General features: G+C 43.5%; 1 protein-coding gene across 2 annotated transcripts in view; it reads left to right on the top strand.

The window, feature by feature from the left end:
- The first annotated feature begins 1,234 nt into the window (after window positions 1-1,234).
- Window positions 1,235-12,656, top strand: part of USP9X (ubiquitin specific peptidase 9 X-linked) — a 107,907-nt gene continuing 96,485 nt past the window's right edge. For both annotated transcript variants that reach the window (XM_074905168.1, XM_074905160.1), the window contains exon 1: window positions 1,235-2,034. The gene's annotated coding sequence lies outside the window, so the exon portion shown is untranslated. The remainder of the gene's footprint in view (window positions 2,035-12,656) is intronic.

Genomic DNA, 12,656 nt, shown 5'->3' with positions numbered 1-12,656 from the left:
ATAAACATTTTGCACAAGAGCCTGGGCTGCTAGCCCTCGCCTCTTGAGCAAATTCCAACTCAGGCAACCTAAATTCCTCCTGTGTTTTCAGCTGGATACTGTATTTCACTTCCTGCTCTAAATTCTTGAATGATGTTGTTAAAATGAGACTTTGACCTTGGAATACTGACAAACAAGACAAAACATTAAGCATTATTTCAAGTACTCTCTGAGACCCAAGTTCCCCGTGTGTGCAAACCTCTGTGCTGCCACGAGGCATGCTTTGCCATTTGTCCCAGCTTTTAAATCCAGGTTTACAGTTTCCCCGATTGCTTTATAAAGCATCTCCACAGTTTGGGGTTGTACTGATTTCATTCTATAGTCGTGTACGTAAATGCAAACCTATCAAACGAAGAGACAAGAGCAACGAAAGATCCACTTGGCTTTTTAAAACGTTGGTGTCCCCTAACAGGTATGTTCTGAGGGAGGCAGCGTTTCGGTAAGGAATGAAGTCACCGGTGCGTGCACCTCCGAGGCCCTGCCCAAAAGCCCGTTGTCAGGCGGCTGGCCCGAGGCCTACAGGCGGCCGGTGCCCAAGGCCGGGCCACAGCCGAGCTGACCAGTGCGACAGCCGCAACCGCTGGACAACGCCACCTCACCCCTTCCTTGCCCCGGGTGTTTCCGGCCCCGGGCGGAGAGCGGGCACGCCGGGCCGGCTCGCACTGCCCCGGCGGCCGTACCCGGTACCGCCGCCCGCTTCGGGCCGCAAGCGGCCAGTCAGACCGCCTCTGCCCGCCCCCCCCGGCCCGGCTTTGTCCGCCCGTCCTCCCGCACGGCGACCCCAAGGCGGAGCGGCACCACCCGCCGCCATGCCAAAGGTAGCCCCGCCACCACCAGGCCCAAAGGGACCAGGGCCCAGCCCCCGGCCGGGAAGAAGGGAAGGGAAGGGAAGGGGAGGGGAGGGGAGGGGAGGGGAGGGGAGGGCCGGGCCCAGAAGGCAGCGTCCGCGCTGACGTCATTATCCGGGCCCTCCGCGCGCTTCGCCCAGCGGGTCACAATGGAACCCGCCTGAGCCCAACCGACGTGAAGCGGCCGCGCGCGCGCGCACACGCGGCAGCGCTCCCCCCGCCTGGCTCGCGCGCTCCCTCGGCGCACACACAAGGGTGGGGGCAGGCGGGCCGCGGCCTGGGCCTCGCCGCCGCGGCGTGAGTGACAGCCCGGGGGGCCGGGGGCGGGCCGCGCGTCACGCCGTTCGGGTGGCGGAGCCGCCGCCGCCGCCGCGCTAGGTCGGGGCCTGCGGCGCGGGCCGGGCGCGGAAGGCTCTGCTGGGGCCGCCATCTTGCCCAGGGCCCCGCCAGACGGAGGTGTGCTGCCGCCGCCGGGAGCGCGAGGAGCCGCCGCCGCGTCTCGCCTCGCTCCCTCCCCCCCTACCCCCTCCCCCGCCCTCCCCTCCCCCCGCACGCACAGGAGCCGTCAGCGCAGAGCGCTCCAGCCGCCCGGGCCGGCCCCTCCGCTGCCACCTTCCTGCCCGCCCGCCGCTGCCCGCCGCCTGCCCGCCTCCGCCGCTGCCGCCCAGCCGAGCCCCGGGCCCCGCCGAGAGGCGCGGGGTGCGTGTGCGCCCCCTCCCCCGCGTGCGCCCCGTCCCCGGACGGGGCGGAGCGGAGCGCGCAGGCCCCGGCCAAGCCCCAGCCGGAGCCGAAGCTCAGGGCCGCCGGGCAGGAGCTGGTGACGCAGGAAAAACGCCCCGGCGGTGCCGCCGGCGCCGGAGAGAGCGGAGCGGCCAGGCCCGGGATCCGAAGCGCGGGCGGCGGTGGCGGCTTCTCCCTCTCTCTTCCCGTCGCAGTACACGGCGCCCGCCCGAGGGAGGAACCGGGGAAGCGGAGCCGCCCGCTCAGCCAGCCGGCTGCACGCCCGGGACCGCGGGGCCTGGCATGAGACTCTGCCCTGCTGGCTGCCTGGGATGAGGCAGTCCCCGGCCGCGCTCCTTCGGCAGCACCCGGGAGAGCACCGGGTCGTCGCAGCAGCAGCCGCGGGACAAGGGGCAGTCGTGCGGGGGTGAGTGGCGGAGCGCCGTGCCCGGGTGGGGCCGAGGCCGGGGCCGGGACGCGGCGAGGCCGAGCGGGCGGCGCGGGGGCAGCCGTTGGCGCTGCAGCCGGCCGCCGCCGTGCCGAGCGGAGCGGAAGGAGACTCTCTCCGAGGAAGGGGTCCCCGGGTCGGGGTGCGGGACAGCGGGGTGCGGCGGGGAGGAGGGGGCGAGCCGGGCCCCGCGGGGCGGGCGGCGGGGGTGGGGGGTGGGGATAACGTGCGGCGGGTGGCGGCAGCGCCTCCCTCGCAGCCCCCAGCGTGTGGCCCTGCATCGCTGGTGTTTTGGAGGGCAAGGGAAAATGGCTGACGGCTCCTCATCCTCTTCCCTGACTGCCGGGGGATGGAAGTGCTCAGCGCCCCTCGGGGGGCTCCGCCGGGCGGCCCCTCCCGCCGCCCCTCCTCCCCCCGGTGCCGCCGGGTGAGGAGGGCCGGGTGGCTCCCCGCAGCGCTGCACCCAGCTTTGCCTCCCTGGTTCTCGCTTCCCTTCGCACCGAACGCCATTACTGAGGTGGAGTGATTGGAGCCGTGTAGGCCCGGGCGACGCCTGGAAATAAGGCCCTGCCGAGGCGCTTTTCCTACAGTCTCAATGAAAACCGCCAGCACCAGCTCGTTCACGCCCGCTGTAAACATTATTAACACGTAGGCTCCTCCTCTAGTCTCGGCTTCCAGCAGCTCTATTTCGATGCTCAAAAAGCGTTTGTCGCTTTTTGCATCGTCTTCCTCTAGTTCAGCCTGCCCCTTCGCCTCGAAGTTATGTCTCAGGGCTTGTCTGCTGCGATTTATTTTAGGCGATACAACCCGCTCCCCTTGTCCAGGGTGTGCGGCAGGGGTAGTTGCATGCGGTTTGGCCACGGTTATTCTCTGTTATTGTCCTCAAGGAAACGGAGGATTTCACCATTATGGATGGGTTATCGGGGTTGGTAATTACTCTTAATAACGTGTGCTGTCCCACCTTGTGCAGCATTGTTTGTATACAGAGAGCACAGACTTTGAAAATTATTTATTTTGTTCTTAAGTGACTGTTCTCATAGAAACATCCAAAAACGTGGAGGTGCTTTTTAAGATGCCATGTTTCATTTTCAGGTTGCTCCCTCGGAAGTCCAGTTATTTTGAAGATGTACAGTAACACCCAACATACAACCCTACAGGAAAAAAAAAATTGAGAAATGAATTGTTCTAATTAAATGTTCAAAGGACTCCGAGGCTCACTGTAGATGGTCTGTGTCTGTCTCGGCTGTCTTCGTGTTCTCTGTGCAACTTGATTGATATTCACAGTTCTGCAGTTGTATTTGTATCACTGGAGGTTTGAATCGGCCCAAAGACCCTCTGAAGTCACAGGCTCAAAGCTAGCGCAGGGCCCGCTTTTGCTGACCTAGTTGCAGAACTGGGGCCTGTATTTTTAAAAAGTTGTTGAATTTAGATATTAATATGCAGTGTTAAGTATACTAGTGGCAACACTTGTTGTGACAGATGGACTAGGTAACCTGTGTTTTTCAGCAAGCTTCTCAAATGCCTGACAAATGGATACTAAAATTGTTATGTTTAGGAAGGGATTATCGATGAGTATTTGGAGCATTGAACTTTATTGATTATGGACTTCAAATGGTGTCTCTAGTAAGTAGGATTTAGGGGCAACTGAAATCTGTAGACAGCTAACTTTATTCTTGATATTTTAAGGTTTTACTTTGGGAAATTGGCAGGACTCTCCACCATAAATATTTCTGATCAAGTAACATGTTTATTTCAGCAAAATCTTAAGTCATGCCTGAGGGTGTTGGGGTTTTTTTGTTTTTAATAATGCTTTCGATTCTTTGAGTTGAAGTAATGTTTACTCTTTGAACCAACAAAGTACAGTAGCTAATACCAAGAATTTTTGGGGAAGCATATAAAGCACAGGTATTGATTATTCTGTTGCAATACACTGGACAAGGGTGATACTTAATGATAGCTTTGAATGAAAAACAGTCATAAAGCTGCAGTGGAAGAGACTCAAGTTTCAGCATGTTTTTTTTGAGGGAGGGGGAATTGGCTAAAAATAAATGTAAGATTATATCACAGTAAGTTTTTTCTCTCACTCCAATAACTTTTTTTACTTTTGTGTAGGTTTTCTTAATGGTATTTCTTTTGGGTAGCCTCTGTCTTAATCTTTCCAGACTGCTCCTTCGAGTCTTGCAGAATTTGCCCTTGTGGTGATGCTTCTGCCCATTGAATTGACAGAAAGACTACATCTGAAGGGTGGTAGTCAATAAGGATAGTGGTAGGAAAACTGTTTACTCTTTGTCTATCTGTGGAATGCTGTCACCCTTAAATAAACATTTTATTTCCCACATTGTGGTGCTTTTGTACTCAGACCAGTACAACTACTCTCTGTTCTAAATGCACACTTTTAGGTTTATGCATTTTATTAGTATTCTGGAATTCTTACAAGTGAGACTGAGGATAAACAAAAATAGTAGATTAGTGTCCATTCAACAAAATTAAATAGACTTTTAAGAAAGTAAAGGTACCTGTAATACCTTTGTTCCAAGACATCCTATATTTGAAGTGGAAATTAGTTTAGGACTTCCAATATGAATACAACTTTGGGTAATAATGAATAGGAATCCAGTTACTAGTTTGAAGAAATCACTTTTAAATGGCTTTAAAATTATGTTTCTATCAGGTGTATATTGAAAATACATTGTTTCATGGGAAATACTTAAGTCCTTTTTGCTCTGGTTTAGAAATAGGTTTGGAACTTATTTCAGGTATTTGAATGGCAAGCACTTTTGTGTTAGGCAGTACTCTTGAGGTTTTTTGTTTTTTGTTTTTTATGTCCCCAGAAATACTGTTTTATATCTCCAGAGAGATCTAAAAACTCTAGGCATATTTTGAAAACATCCTGAGCAGGATAGCCTCCTTTGTGAAGTAAATGAATCAAAGGTGTCTCTTACTGTTGTTCCCTTAAAGTGTTATTTTTTTTTTTAAAAAAAAAAAACAAACCAAACCTGGCAAAACCCTCAAAACTATTACACTTTAATTCTTTTTCTTGTAATCACAAACACTGTTTAATCAAACCAGTAGTCTTTGTTTATCCAGCACTTGCAGAGACTGGTGTGAAGTGGTTGTCTGAAGATGTAAGAAACTTTGCTGGGTTTTCTGTTCACTTGAAAGGCTGTACATGTGAAGGCTTTTGTGTCCTTTAGAAAATTGTTTCCTGGATGTTAGCATTAGCATTAATATGAACAGTGGACACGGTTTCTCTTGTTCAAGTATCTTAAGTTTTCTTGTAACATGAATGTGTCTCCTCTTGAAACTGCAACTGCATCCAGTTTTATTATCCATATCACCCTGGTTTAAAATCAGAATTCAAAATTTAAAGCTGTACTTTAGGGTATGTTTTGGGAACATACCCAATAAACCCAATAGCTTGATAAGATCTATCTTCCGTTGTAATACCTTGCCTTTCGCACAATGCTGTGTGCTGTTGCTGTGGACTTGTCTTATACACAATGTTTGTGGAGTATAAATACGTGAGTTTGGGGGGTTTTTTACATAACTGAGTTTTATTATGCATACTATCTCCCTGACACAAACCTAATGAAAAAAAATTAAAAATTAAGCTACATTGCTATACCTGCCCTTTACCATCAGTGTAGAACGTTTAGCACAATCTCTATTTTGTCCTGTTTTTCTGAAGAGGTTCTTATTATGTGATTTTGTTCATCAGTAGTGATGAATGTCAGTTGCTTAGCTGTCTTGCCAAGTAGTTGTTAAGTTTAGGAAGAGCAGTTTGGTAAACCTTCATATTGCAGAATGGGAGTTAAAAGAAACAGTCTTTCCTTAGCAGAGACATGGATGGAAAGAAGGTCTTTGATTAAGCATATGTTTGCATGCAGTGAGACTTGGATTTTTCTACCCGGGAAGTTTGAGCTACTTGAGATTAATGTGTTTGGAAAATGTCACTGCGTTTTTCTTATATTAAATGTAGTTTTTTGTTCTCTTATTAATGTAGTAACGCTTTAAAGTTCTCACACAGTTATAATGAATTACAATTTCGTAATGAGTAACCTTTTTAAAACAGTTATGTTGTATTGGCTGTCTCTGTTATGCTTAGGCTGTAAGGCTGTAACATGCCTTGAGAATATGGTTAAGAGTTTCTCTCTGCACTTAAAAGTCTTGAATAGACAGTGGCAGAAAGCTGTTCTGTCATGACTTTGCACCCTCAAAATGTCAGCTGCTGCATTTTTGAGACATTACAGTGTCTGCTTGAGCCCATTGGTGCTTTGAGCACTTTTTGTAGATCTGGTTTGGTAAAATCATTTAAAATATTGAGTGTTGGTAAGGTTACAAGAGAGCTGTTAATAACTTTCCCACAGTAGAGGAGAGAAGTGAAGTAAGTAAGGTCTTGAAGTAGCCAGTTGTGACTTAGTGTAAAATCTTTCTGCCTTTTTTTTTTTTTTTTTTTTTTGTTAAGGTTGCTTAACAGCACAGCCAGTTCCTTTTGCATTTTCTGTTGTGAATTTTCTGGTATTTGCTGCATTTTATAAGAAGCCATTAGTTACTCATTTTATTTCAGAGCTGAATTCAATCTGCTTGTGATATCAAAGCTTTTTGGTTGCCAGCTGTTGATGTGTTTTCAAATAAAAATTAAAATGGTGGGAATAAAACTCATATGGATACATGTATATTCAGACTTGCTTTCTAAAGGAAACATTACTGATGGTTTTCTTAAAGGATTAGTTAGTACTAACTGTGAGAATGATTACTTGCCTTTGGTTAAGTTATCTGGTGTTAGTACACCTCCAAAAGAGATATATGAGACGTAGATTTAAGATCTAGTCATGTTTCAGATGCTACTATTTTCAACTTTTTCCATGAAGTTAAAATGAAGGCTGCTTTAGAAGTAATGTATAGCTATCAGGAATGTTACTGTGGGAAACTTTTATTTATAGCATCCTCGATCTGCTTAGAAAACCAGTATGTAACCCTGTTTTGAGATTTGTTTTCCTTGCGCATGTAACTACCAAACGAAAAATGTGATTTTCTCGCATGTAGATCTTTGCATGGACATCCTAGCAAATCATACTGTTTGGTAGTTAATGTTTGGCCATGAATTCACTCATAAGAGGGGAATTCCACATTGCATCATTCCTTAAAGATGTACATCTGTGAATGGAGAACTCTCACAGAAAGAAACCTTTTTTCCAATATTTTTTAAAGCTGGGATTCAAAAATATGTTGAAGGCAAGACATGAACATGTGACTCCTTAGTGTTTGCTCATGTCCTCTTCTCCTCTCTGCTATGAAGTGTAAACGACTTCCCTAGTGTATATATATTTTTTTAACAGAAGTGTTGTTCAAATGAGTACTTCAAAATAATGAAAAGTACATGGAGGGAATTTCAGGGCTAACTTCATTAAGCTTTCTTGTAAAATACCCAAACTTCAAGTAATAGAAAATTGTTCCTAGAAGAGCCTTTAAGAGAAGTACCACTTTTTTAAACAGCTTAATTATCAACATGGAATGGCACAAAAAATGGACATTATAAATTTCATAGGCTTCAATCCTTAAGTCACTTAATTGCTGCTTAACCTTTTCTCTAGCTTCACCAGGACTAGGTGTGGGAAGAGGAAAAGGTATTGTGTTAGGGTGGTCTTAGCTATAATGCTCTGAAATCGTGAAAGAAGAAAACGGAAATTATTTAGAACTGTGTTCAGTGAAGAAAAAACAGTAGTGATGTCTTCCAGGTAGGACTGCTCTGTTACCAGACAGGGTTTTTGCTTGGAGGGGAGTGTCCTTGATAGCAACGTGGTGTGGGATAGTGGTGACAGGCCTGTATTGGCTGTGGGTGAAACTTAAGTTTTCTTGTCCAGAAATGAAAATTGACAGTGAGAGGAAGAAAAGTCTCCTACTTCTCTAATGTAAGATGAGAATAAACATTGTTATCAAAATATACTGGCATCTCAGTAAATGAGCCTTGTATCTTTTAGTGTTTAATTCTTCTGCTGTCTTAGCAGTGAAGTACTTTGGTATGTTACTGAATAAGTTTCAACAGAAAAAGTCCATGACTTTGAAAGTTAATTAAGAAGGGTGGATCTGCTTAGCTTAATTTTTAGGTGAATAGATTGGTGAAAGACCAAAATTTTGATAAACTAAAAGCTTAAGCTATAGTTTAAGCTATATTTTATGTTACTTTGTATATTTCTAATTTAGAAATACAATGTTAATTGCTTGGTGATCTCTGACCTTTCCTTTTAATGCATTTTCCAGAATCCTTTAGCTGTTAGGATTTCCATTATTTTTTATGCAAATTGTGACACAAATTTGACGGAGCTTGGAGGTGAAAACTCCAGTGACTTGTTCTACAGTTTCAGGCTCCAGTTTTGCACAGCCCTCCATGTCTTTCAGACAGTGCTTTATTAATCACAGCGGGAACTTACAATCCCAGGTGTGTTTCCTGACTGCTTATAATTGTGTGTGTGTATACACACACGTGCACTGGGATATATTTTTTAAGATGATGTACTAACTTTTTCCCTAGGTGAGTAGGTGAGGTTTCTTAAGTGCTTTATAGCTCTATTGCTGTGTCAGAGTTTCTTCATGATAGTTCTGGTCATTAAGACAGGAAGATAACCACCAGATTGCCTGAAAACTCTTACTGTTCTTGTGGCAGTTTAGTTAGATTGCTGTGGTTGACAATTGTAACGTGTCTAGTGAGGATGTAACTTGAAACATGAATTCCCCTTATGACATTTGAGAAGCCATCATTTCCTGTCCTTCCATCTTTTAGGAGTGGGAAAACAGAATTTTTTTCATAAAATGAAAAGCTTTGAATCAAAATGAAAAGCTTCATTTTCATTGGTGGCAATGGATGCAGCAGGTAGCAGAGCGGTAGTGAAACTTTGCTGTAAGCTGATGTGTCTTCAGCCATGGAAGAAAACCCCATATGATCAGTATCAGCCTGATAGCAGGTGTATGACTGAAGTTTTTCACTTATCTGCACCATCCTAAGAATTGTGACTAGATGAAGGAGGGTTTGGTAATGTATCTTGTCAGGAATTTGGGTTTTTTTTTGTATCACTTCACTGGTAATAGAGTGAATATTTAGAACCAGTAGCAACTGGTATGGTGCCTGGAGGCAGCTTGCATGAGGATAGTGAATGACCAACATGGTAGTTTAGTTTTGTTGTTGACAAGTAGTAGCTAACATGAGAGTTTTATTTGGAGATTCAAATGCATTGTATTGTTTGATCCTTAGTTGGTACTTGAGAAGATCACCTTTTTCTAAAATGGAAATTGTACATGACACTTGATGGTGTTTTTAATATTTCTGTAGGTGTGAGGATTGCACAGGAAGATTGAGATGTTGCAGAAGTTGTATACATTATCTAGACCAGCAGCAAGTAACTAACAGTTGAGAGCAGAGAATCAAAATCTCTGCTGTGAGAGCTGCTTCACGCTTTTATGTGCTTACACTATACTACACCTAAAATACAGTTTGAGGGATTTTCAGTGTTGATGAACTACTGTGGTTCTTTTTGGGTCTGAAAGTACGATAAATAGTAGTAGTTCACACTTATAATGAAGACTAACCCTTTAGTTCTACTTTCAATCATTCTAACAGCAAAATTTTAAACGTGAGTTTATCATTGTATGTCATTTAACTTTTAAATTACAGTTGTTCACTAGAATTCTTTATTCCATACCTCTTTAACATAATCAGCTTTTCCAGTGTATTTGATGAATTTAAGTTCTTTTCTTGGGACTTCTGTGCCAGAAATGGCAGGGGGAGAGGGGAGAAGCCTTAACAACCAAATTGACATTTAAACAGTTCTGCTTCAGTAGCTTTTCCATCTATAGGAATTATAAAGACATTATTTTTAGGGTACACTTCTGTAGACTGGTACAGTAGGTATAAAAAACCTGCTTCTTTCACAAGCTCTGGAAACGTTTGTTTTCTCTTTAGATACTTCTCATGGTTTTAAAGATGTTTTCCCTTAATGAGAAATGAGGATTTTCTTTGTTTAGATTTTTGTACTTTGCTCTTACTTGCCTGCTTAGTCTGGTGTTACTAGTCTCCTTTAAAGAAACGCTGTGGTGAGATTTTACCAATCTGATAAAAGTAGCATCTCTGCATTTACCTTTTTGCTTTTCCTTCCTGAATATCTTCCATTTAATTCATTCTGTGTTTTCTTGTGCCATTTTTCCTTGAAAATATTACTTATGATTTCAGAATTTTAGTGGATATTCCACTTGTCTTTGTGGATATCTTCCTTTAGACTTCTTTTTAATTTCTCTCTCATGCTTGTGGGTAGCTAATGCTTCTGGGTAACACGTTTTGTTTCACCAAAATTGGGGAAGTTAGGTGTATACCTTGGAGAGGCTTTCTTGCTGGGACGAAGGTGTTGTCTTTACAGACAATTTGTCACAGGGTGTGTATAATCGGTTGTTTTTTTTCTTTGCGTTGCTGAATTTGTAAATACGAGATTGATGCTTGAGGTACCTTATTTTTTTTCAGATTCTTGATAAATGCAAATGTTTGTTTTTCTCTGCTATAGGATATATTATTTCATCAAGACTTGGGATATGTAGTATTTCAGAGTGGATTCCTCAGCAGAACTAAAAGCTTGATTTTTAAAATGCCTCGATTACTCATTTTCAGTGGAGTTATTAGATGCCTCAGTGAAGTTACTTAAAAATTGTGTGTGGTGAAAAGCAAATGATGCAAAGAGCCTTGGAAAAAAATACACAAGTCATGAACTATTTAAGCATTTCATTATTTAAAGGGGATATTTTCATTTGAGCCATGGGTAATTTAAGAAGATTTCTCTAAATTTACGTAGAAGTGGAAAATGGGGAAATACAAGAATGAAACTTGCCATTAAACCAGTGGGTTTTTTTCCCCACTTGAATTATGAACTCTTCTTCTTCTTATTGGATCCTTGACTCATTCACTCTAGAAGATGGATTGGAATTGGATTGTCATTCAGTATTTTATCTTTGGAATTCTTTCTGTAAAGGCATTTATTACATCAGTCTGAACCCATACTGAGTATTCTGTTAATAAACTTGATAGGTGCTTTTCACTCTTAGGCTGTACATTTCCCAAACATTAACATATATTTCCCACATCACTCTAAATAAAAAGGCTTGTGTTGTCTTTTGTTTTATTGATGAGGTTTACATCCTCTGTGTCTCAATTCTTCGAAAGTAATCCTGTCATAACTTTTCAGTGGATTTTTGTTAGGTGTTCAGGTGTTGCAGACACAGCTTATATTGGCTAAGTTGCTGTTGTGCTCCCTTGCTCTTCCTCAGTTTTGCCTTTATCTCAGTACCCAGAAAAATGAGAACAGGATGAAGAGATAAATCTCAAAAATCTATGATTACTCCAGCAATGTATATAAACAAGACACAGAGGTAACTTCTCAGGAGTTCTGTATAGCTGCCTTATAACCCAGAAATTTCCCTTTGACTTCTGCAGTTCTGTTTCTTTTCTTGTAAGACATCATTTAACTTCTGTAACAAATAAGGTATGGACAATTTTTATTCCTGGTGCCTCAGTTGATTACTGTTTACTCAAGGGACTTAGTTTGATGGAAATGAAATTACAGTAGAAACCAGATTACTCTGAAAATCCCAAATTATGTAGGAGAAAAATTGTCAAATTGAGCCTTTGACAAATTTAGAGAGTATGTTCTGTCTGTCTTGCACAGACAGAAAATTCTTTTATATGAAAATTTCTTCTGCTAAAAAGCAGTGAGACATTGACTGTCACAGTGAATACAGCTGCTGTACTCAGTTACTCACACTTGGTATTCTCCAATTCCAGGTTTTTTGACCTGAATTTCCAGATAATGTTTGAATCATGCAGTCTTGTTTACAGTTTCATAACTCTGGCCTTTTTTTTTTTTTTTTTGGATCAGCAGAAGTACAGTTTTTGCCAGCTTCTGTGTTTTATTCTCATCATTTGCATTACCTGCTGTAGCTTTGTCACTAATTTATGTACTTTTGATCAGATTATTCACAGTGTTACTGCTAAATTAATTTTCTTGACTCATTGTGACCTGTTAAGTATTCCACTGGCTTTATAATAATTTCCAGGACAAAGTGTTTTTTGCCTTCACCTCCTTAAACTTCTCACACTTAGCCTGATTTGCTCCAGCTATGTAGTATTTCTTTCAGGACTGAACTTGTGTTGTTTGTGAACTGACATTCCTGGCATTTATCATACGCTAAACAGCTTTCTCTGTGTGCATTTTCCTGTGATACCCATTATGCTTGAGAAAAATTTTGGTCTTCATGACACTTCTGTGTTGTCAAGACTCATCTCAGCTCTAACGTATGTGAACCTTGGTTGCTGTCATAGCTAAATACGCGCTAACTATAATTATCCATATTCTGTTTCCTTTTTCCTCATTCAGGGTGCATTTCATGATAGATTTGCACTGATGGTAAAAGAGTTGGTTCTATCCATGGTTATGTATTCTTCCTGCTCCGTATGCCATTGTTAGTGTTCATACGGCATGTGATGCAGCTGAAAACTAAAATGATTTTCATTCCTTTCCCCCAGTTACCTTTTGGCCAGGGTGGCTTCTTGATCTGGCTGACTG

Source organism: Athene noctua, chromosome 1, assembly GCF_965140245.1.
Source record: "Athene noctua chromosome 1, bAthNoc1.hap1.1, whole genome shotgun sequence".
Lineage (NCBI taxonomy): Eukaryota > Metazoa > Chordata > Aves > Strigiformes > Strigidae > Athene > Athene noctua.
The sequence above is the reverse complement of the archived record's forward strand: the minus strand, read 5'-3'. Positions and strand labels throughout refer to the sequence as shown.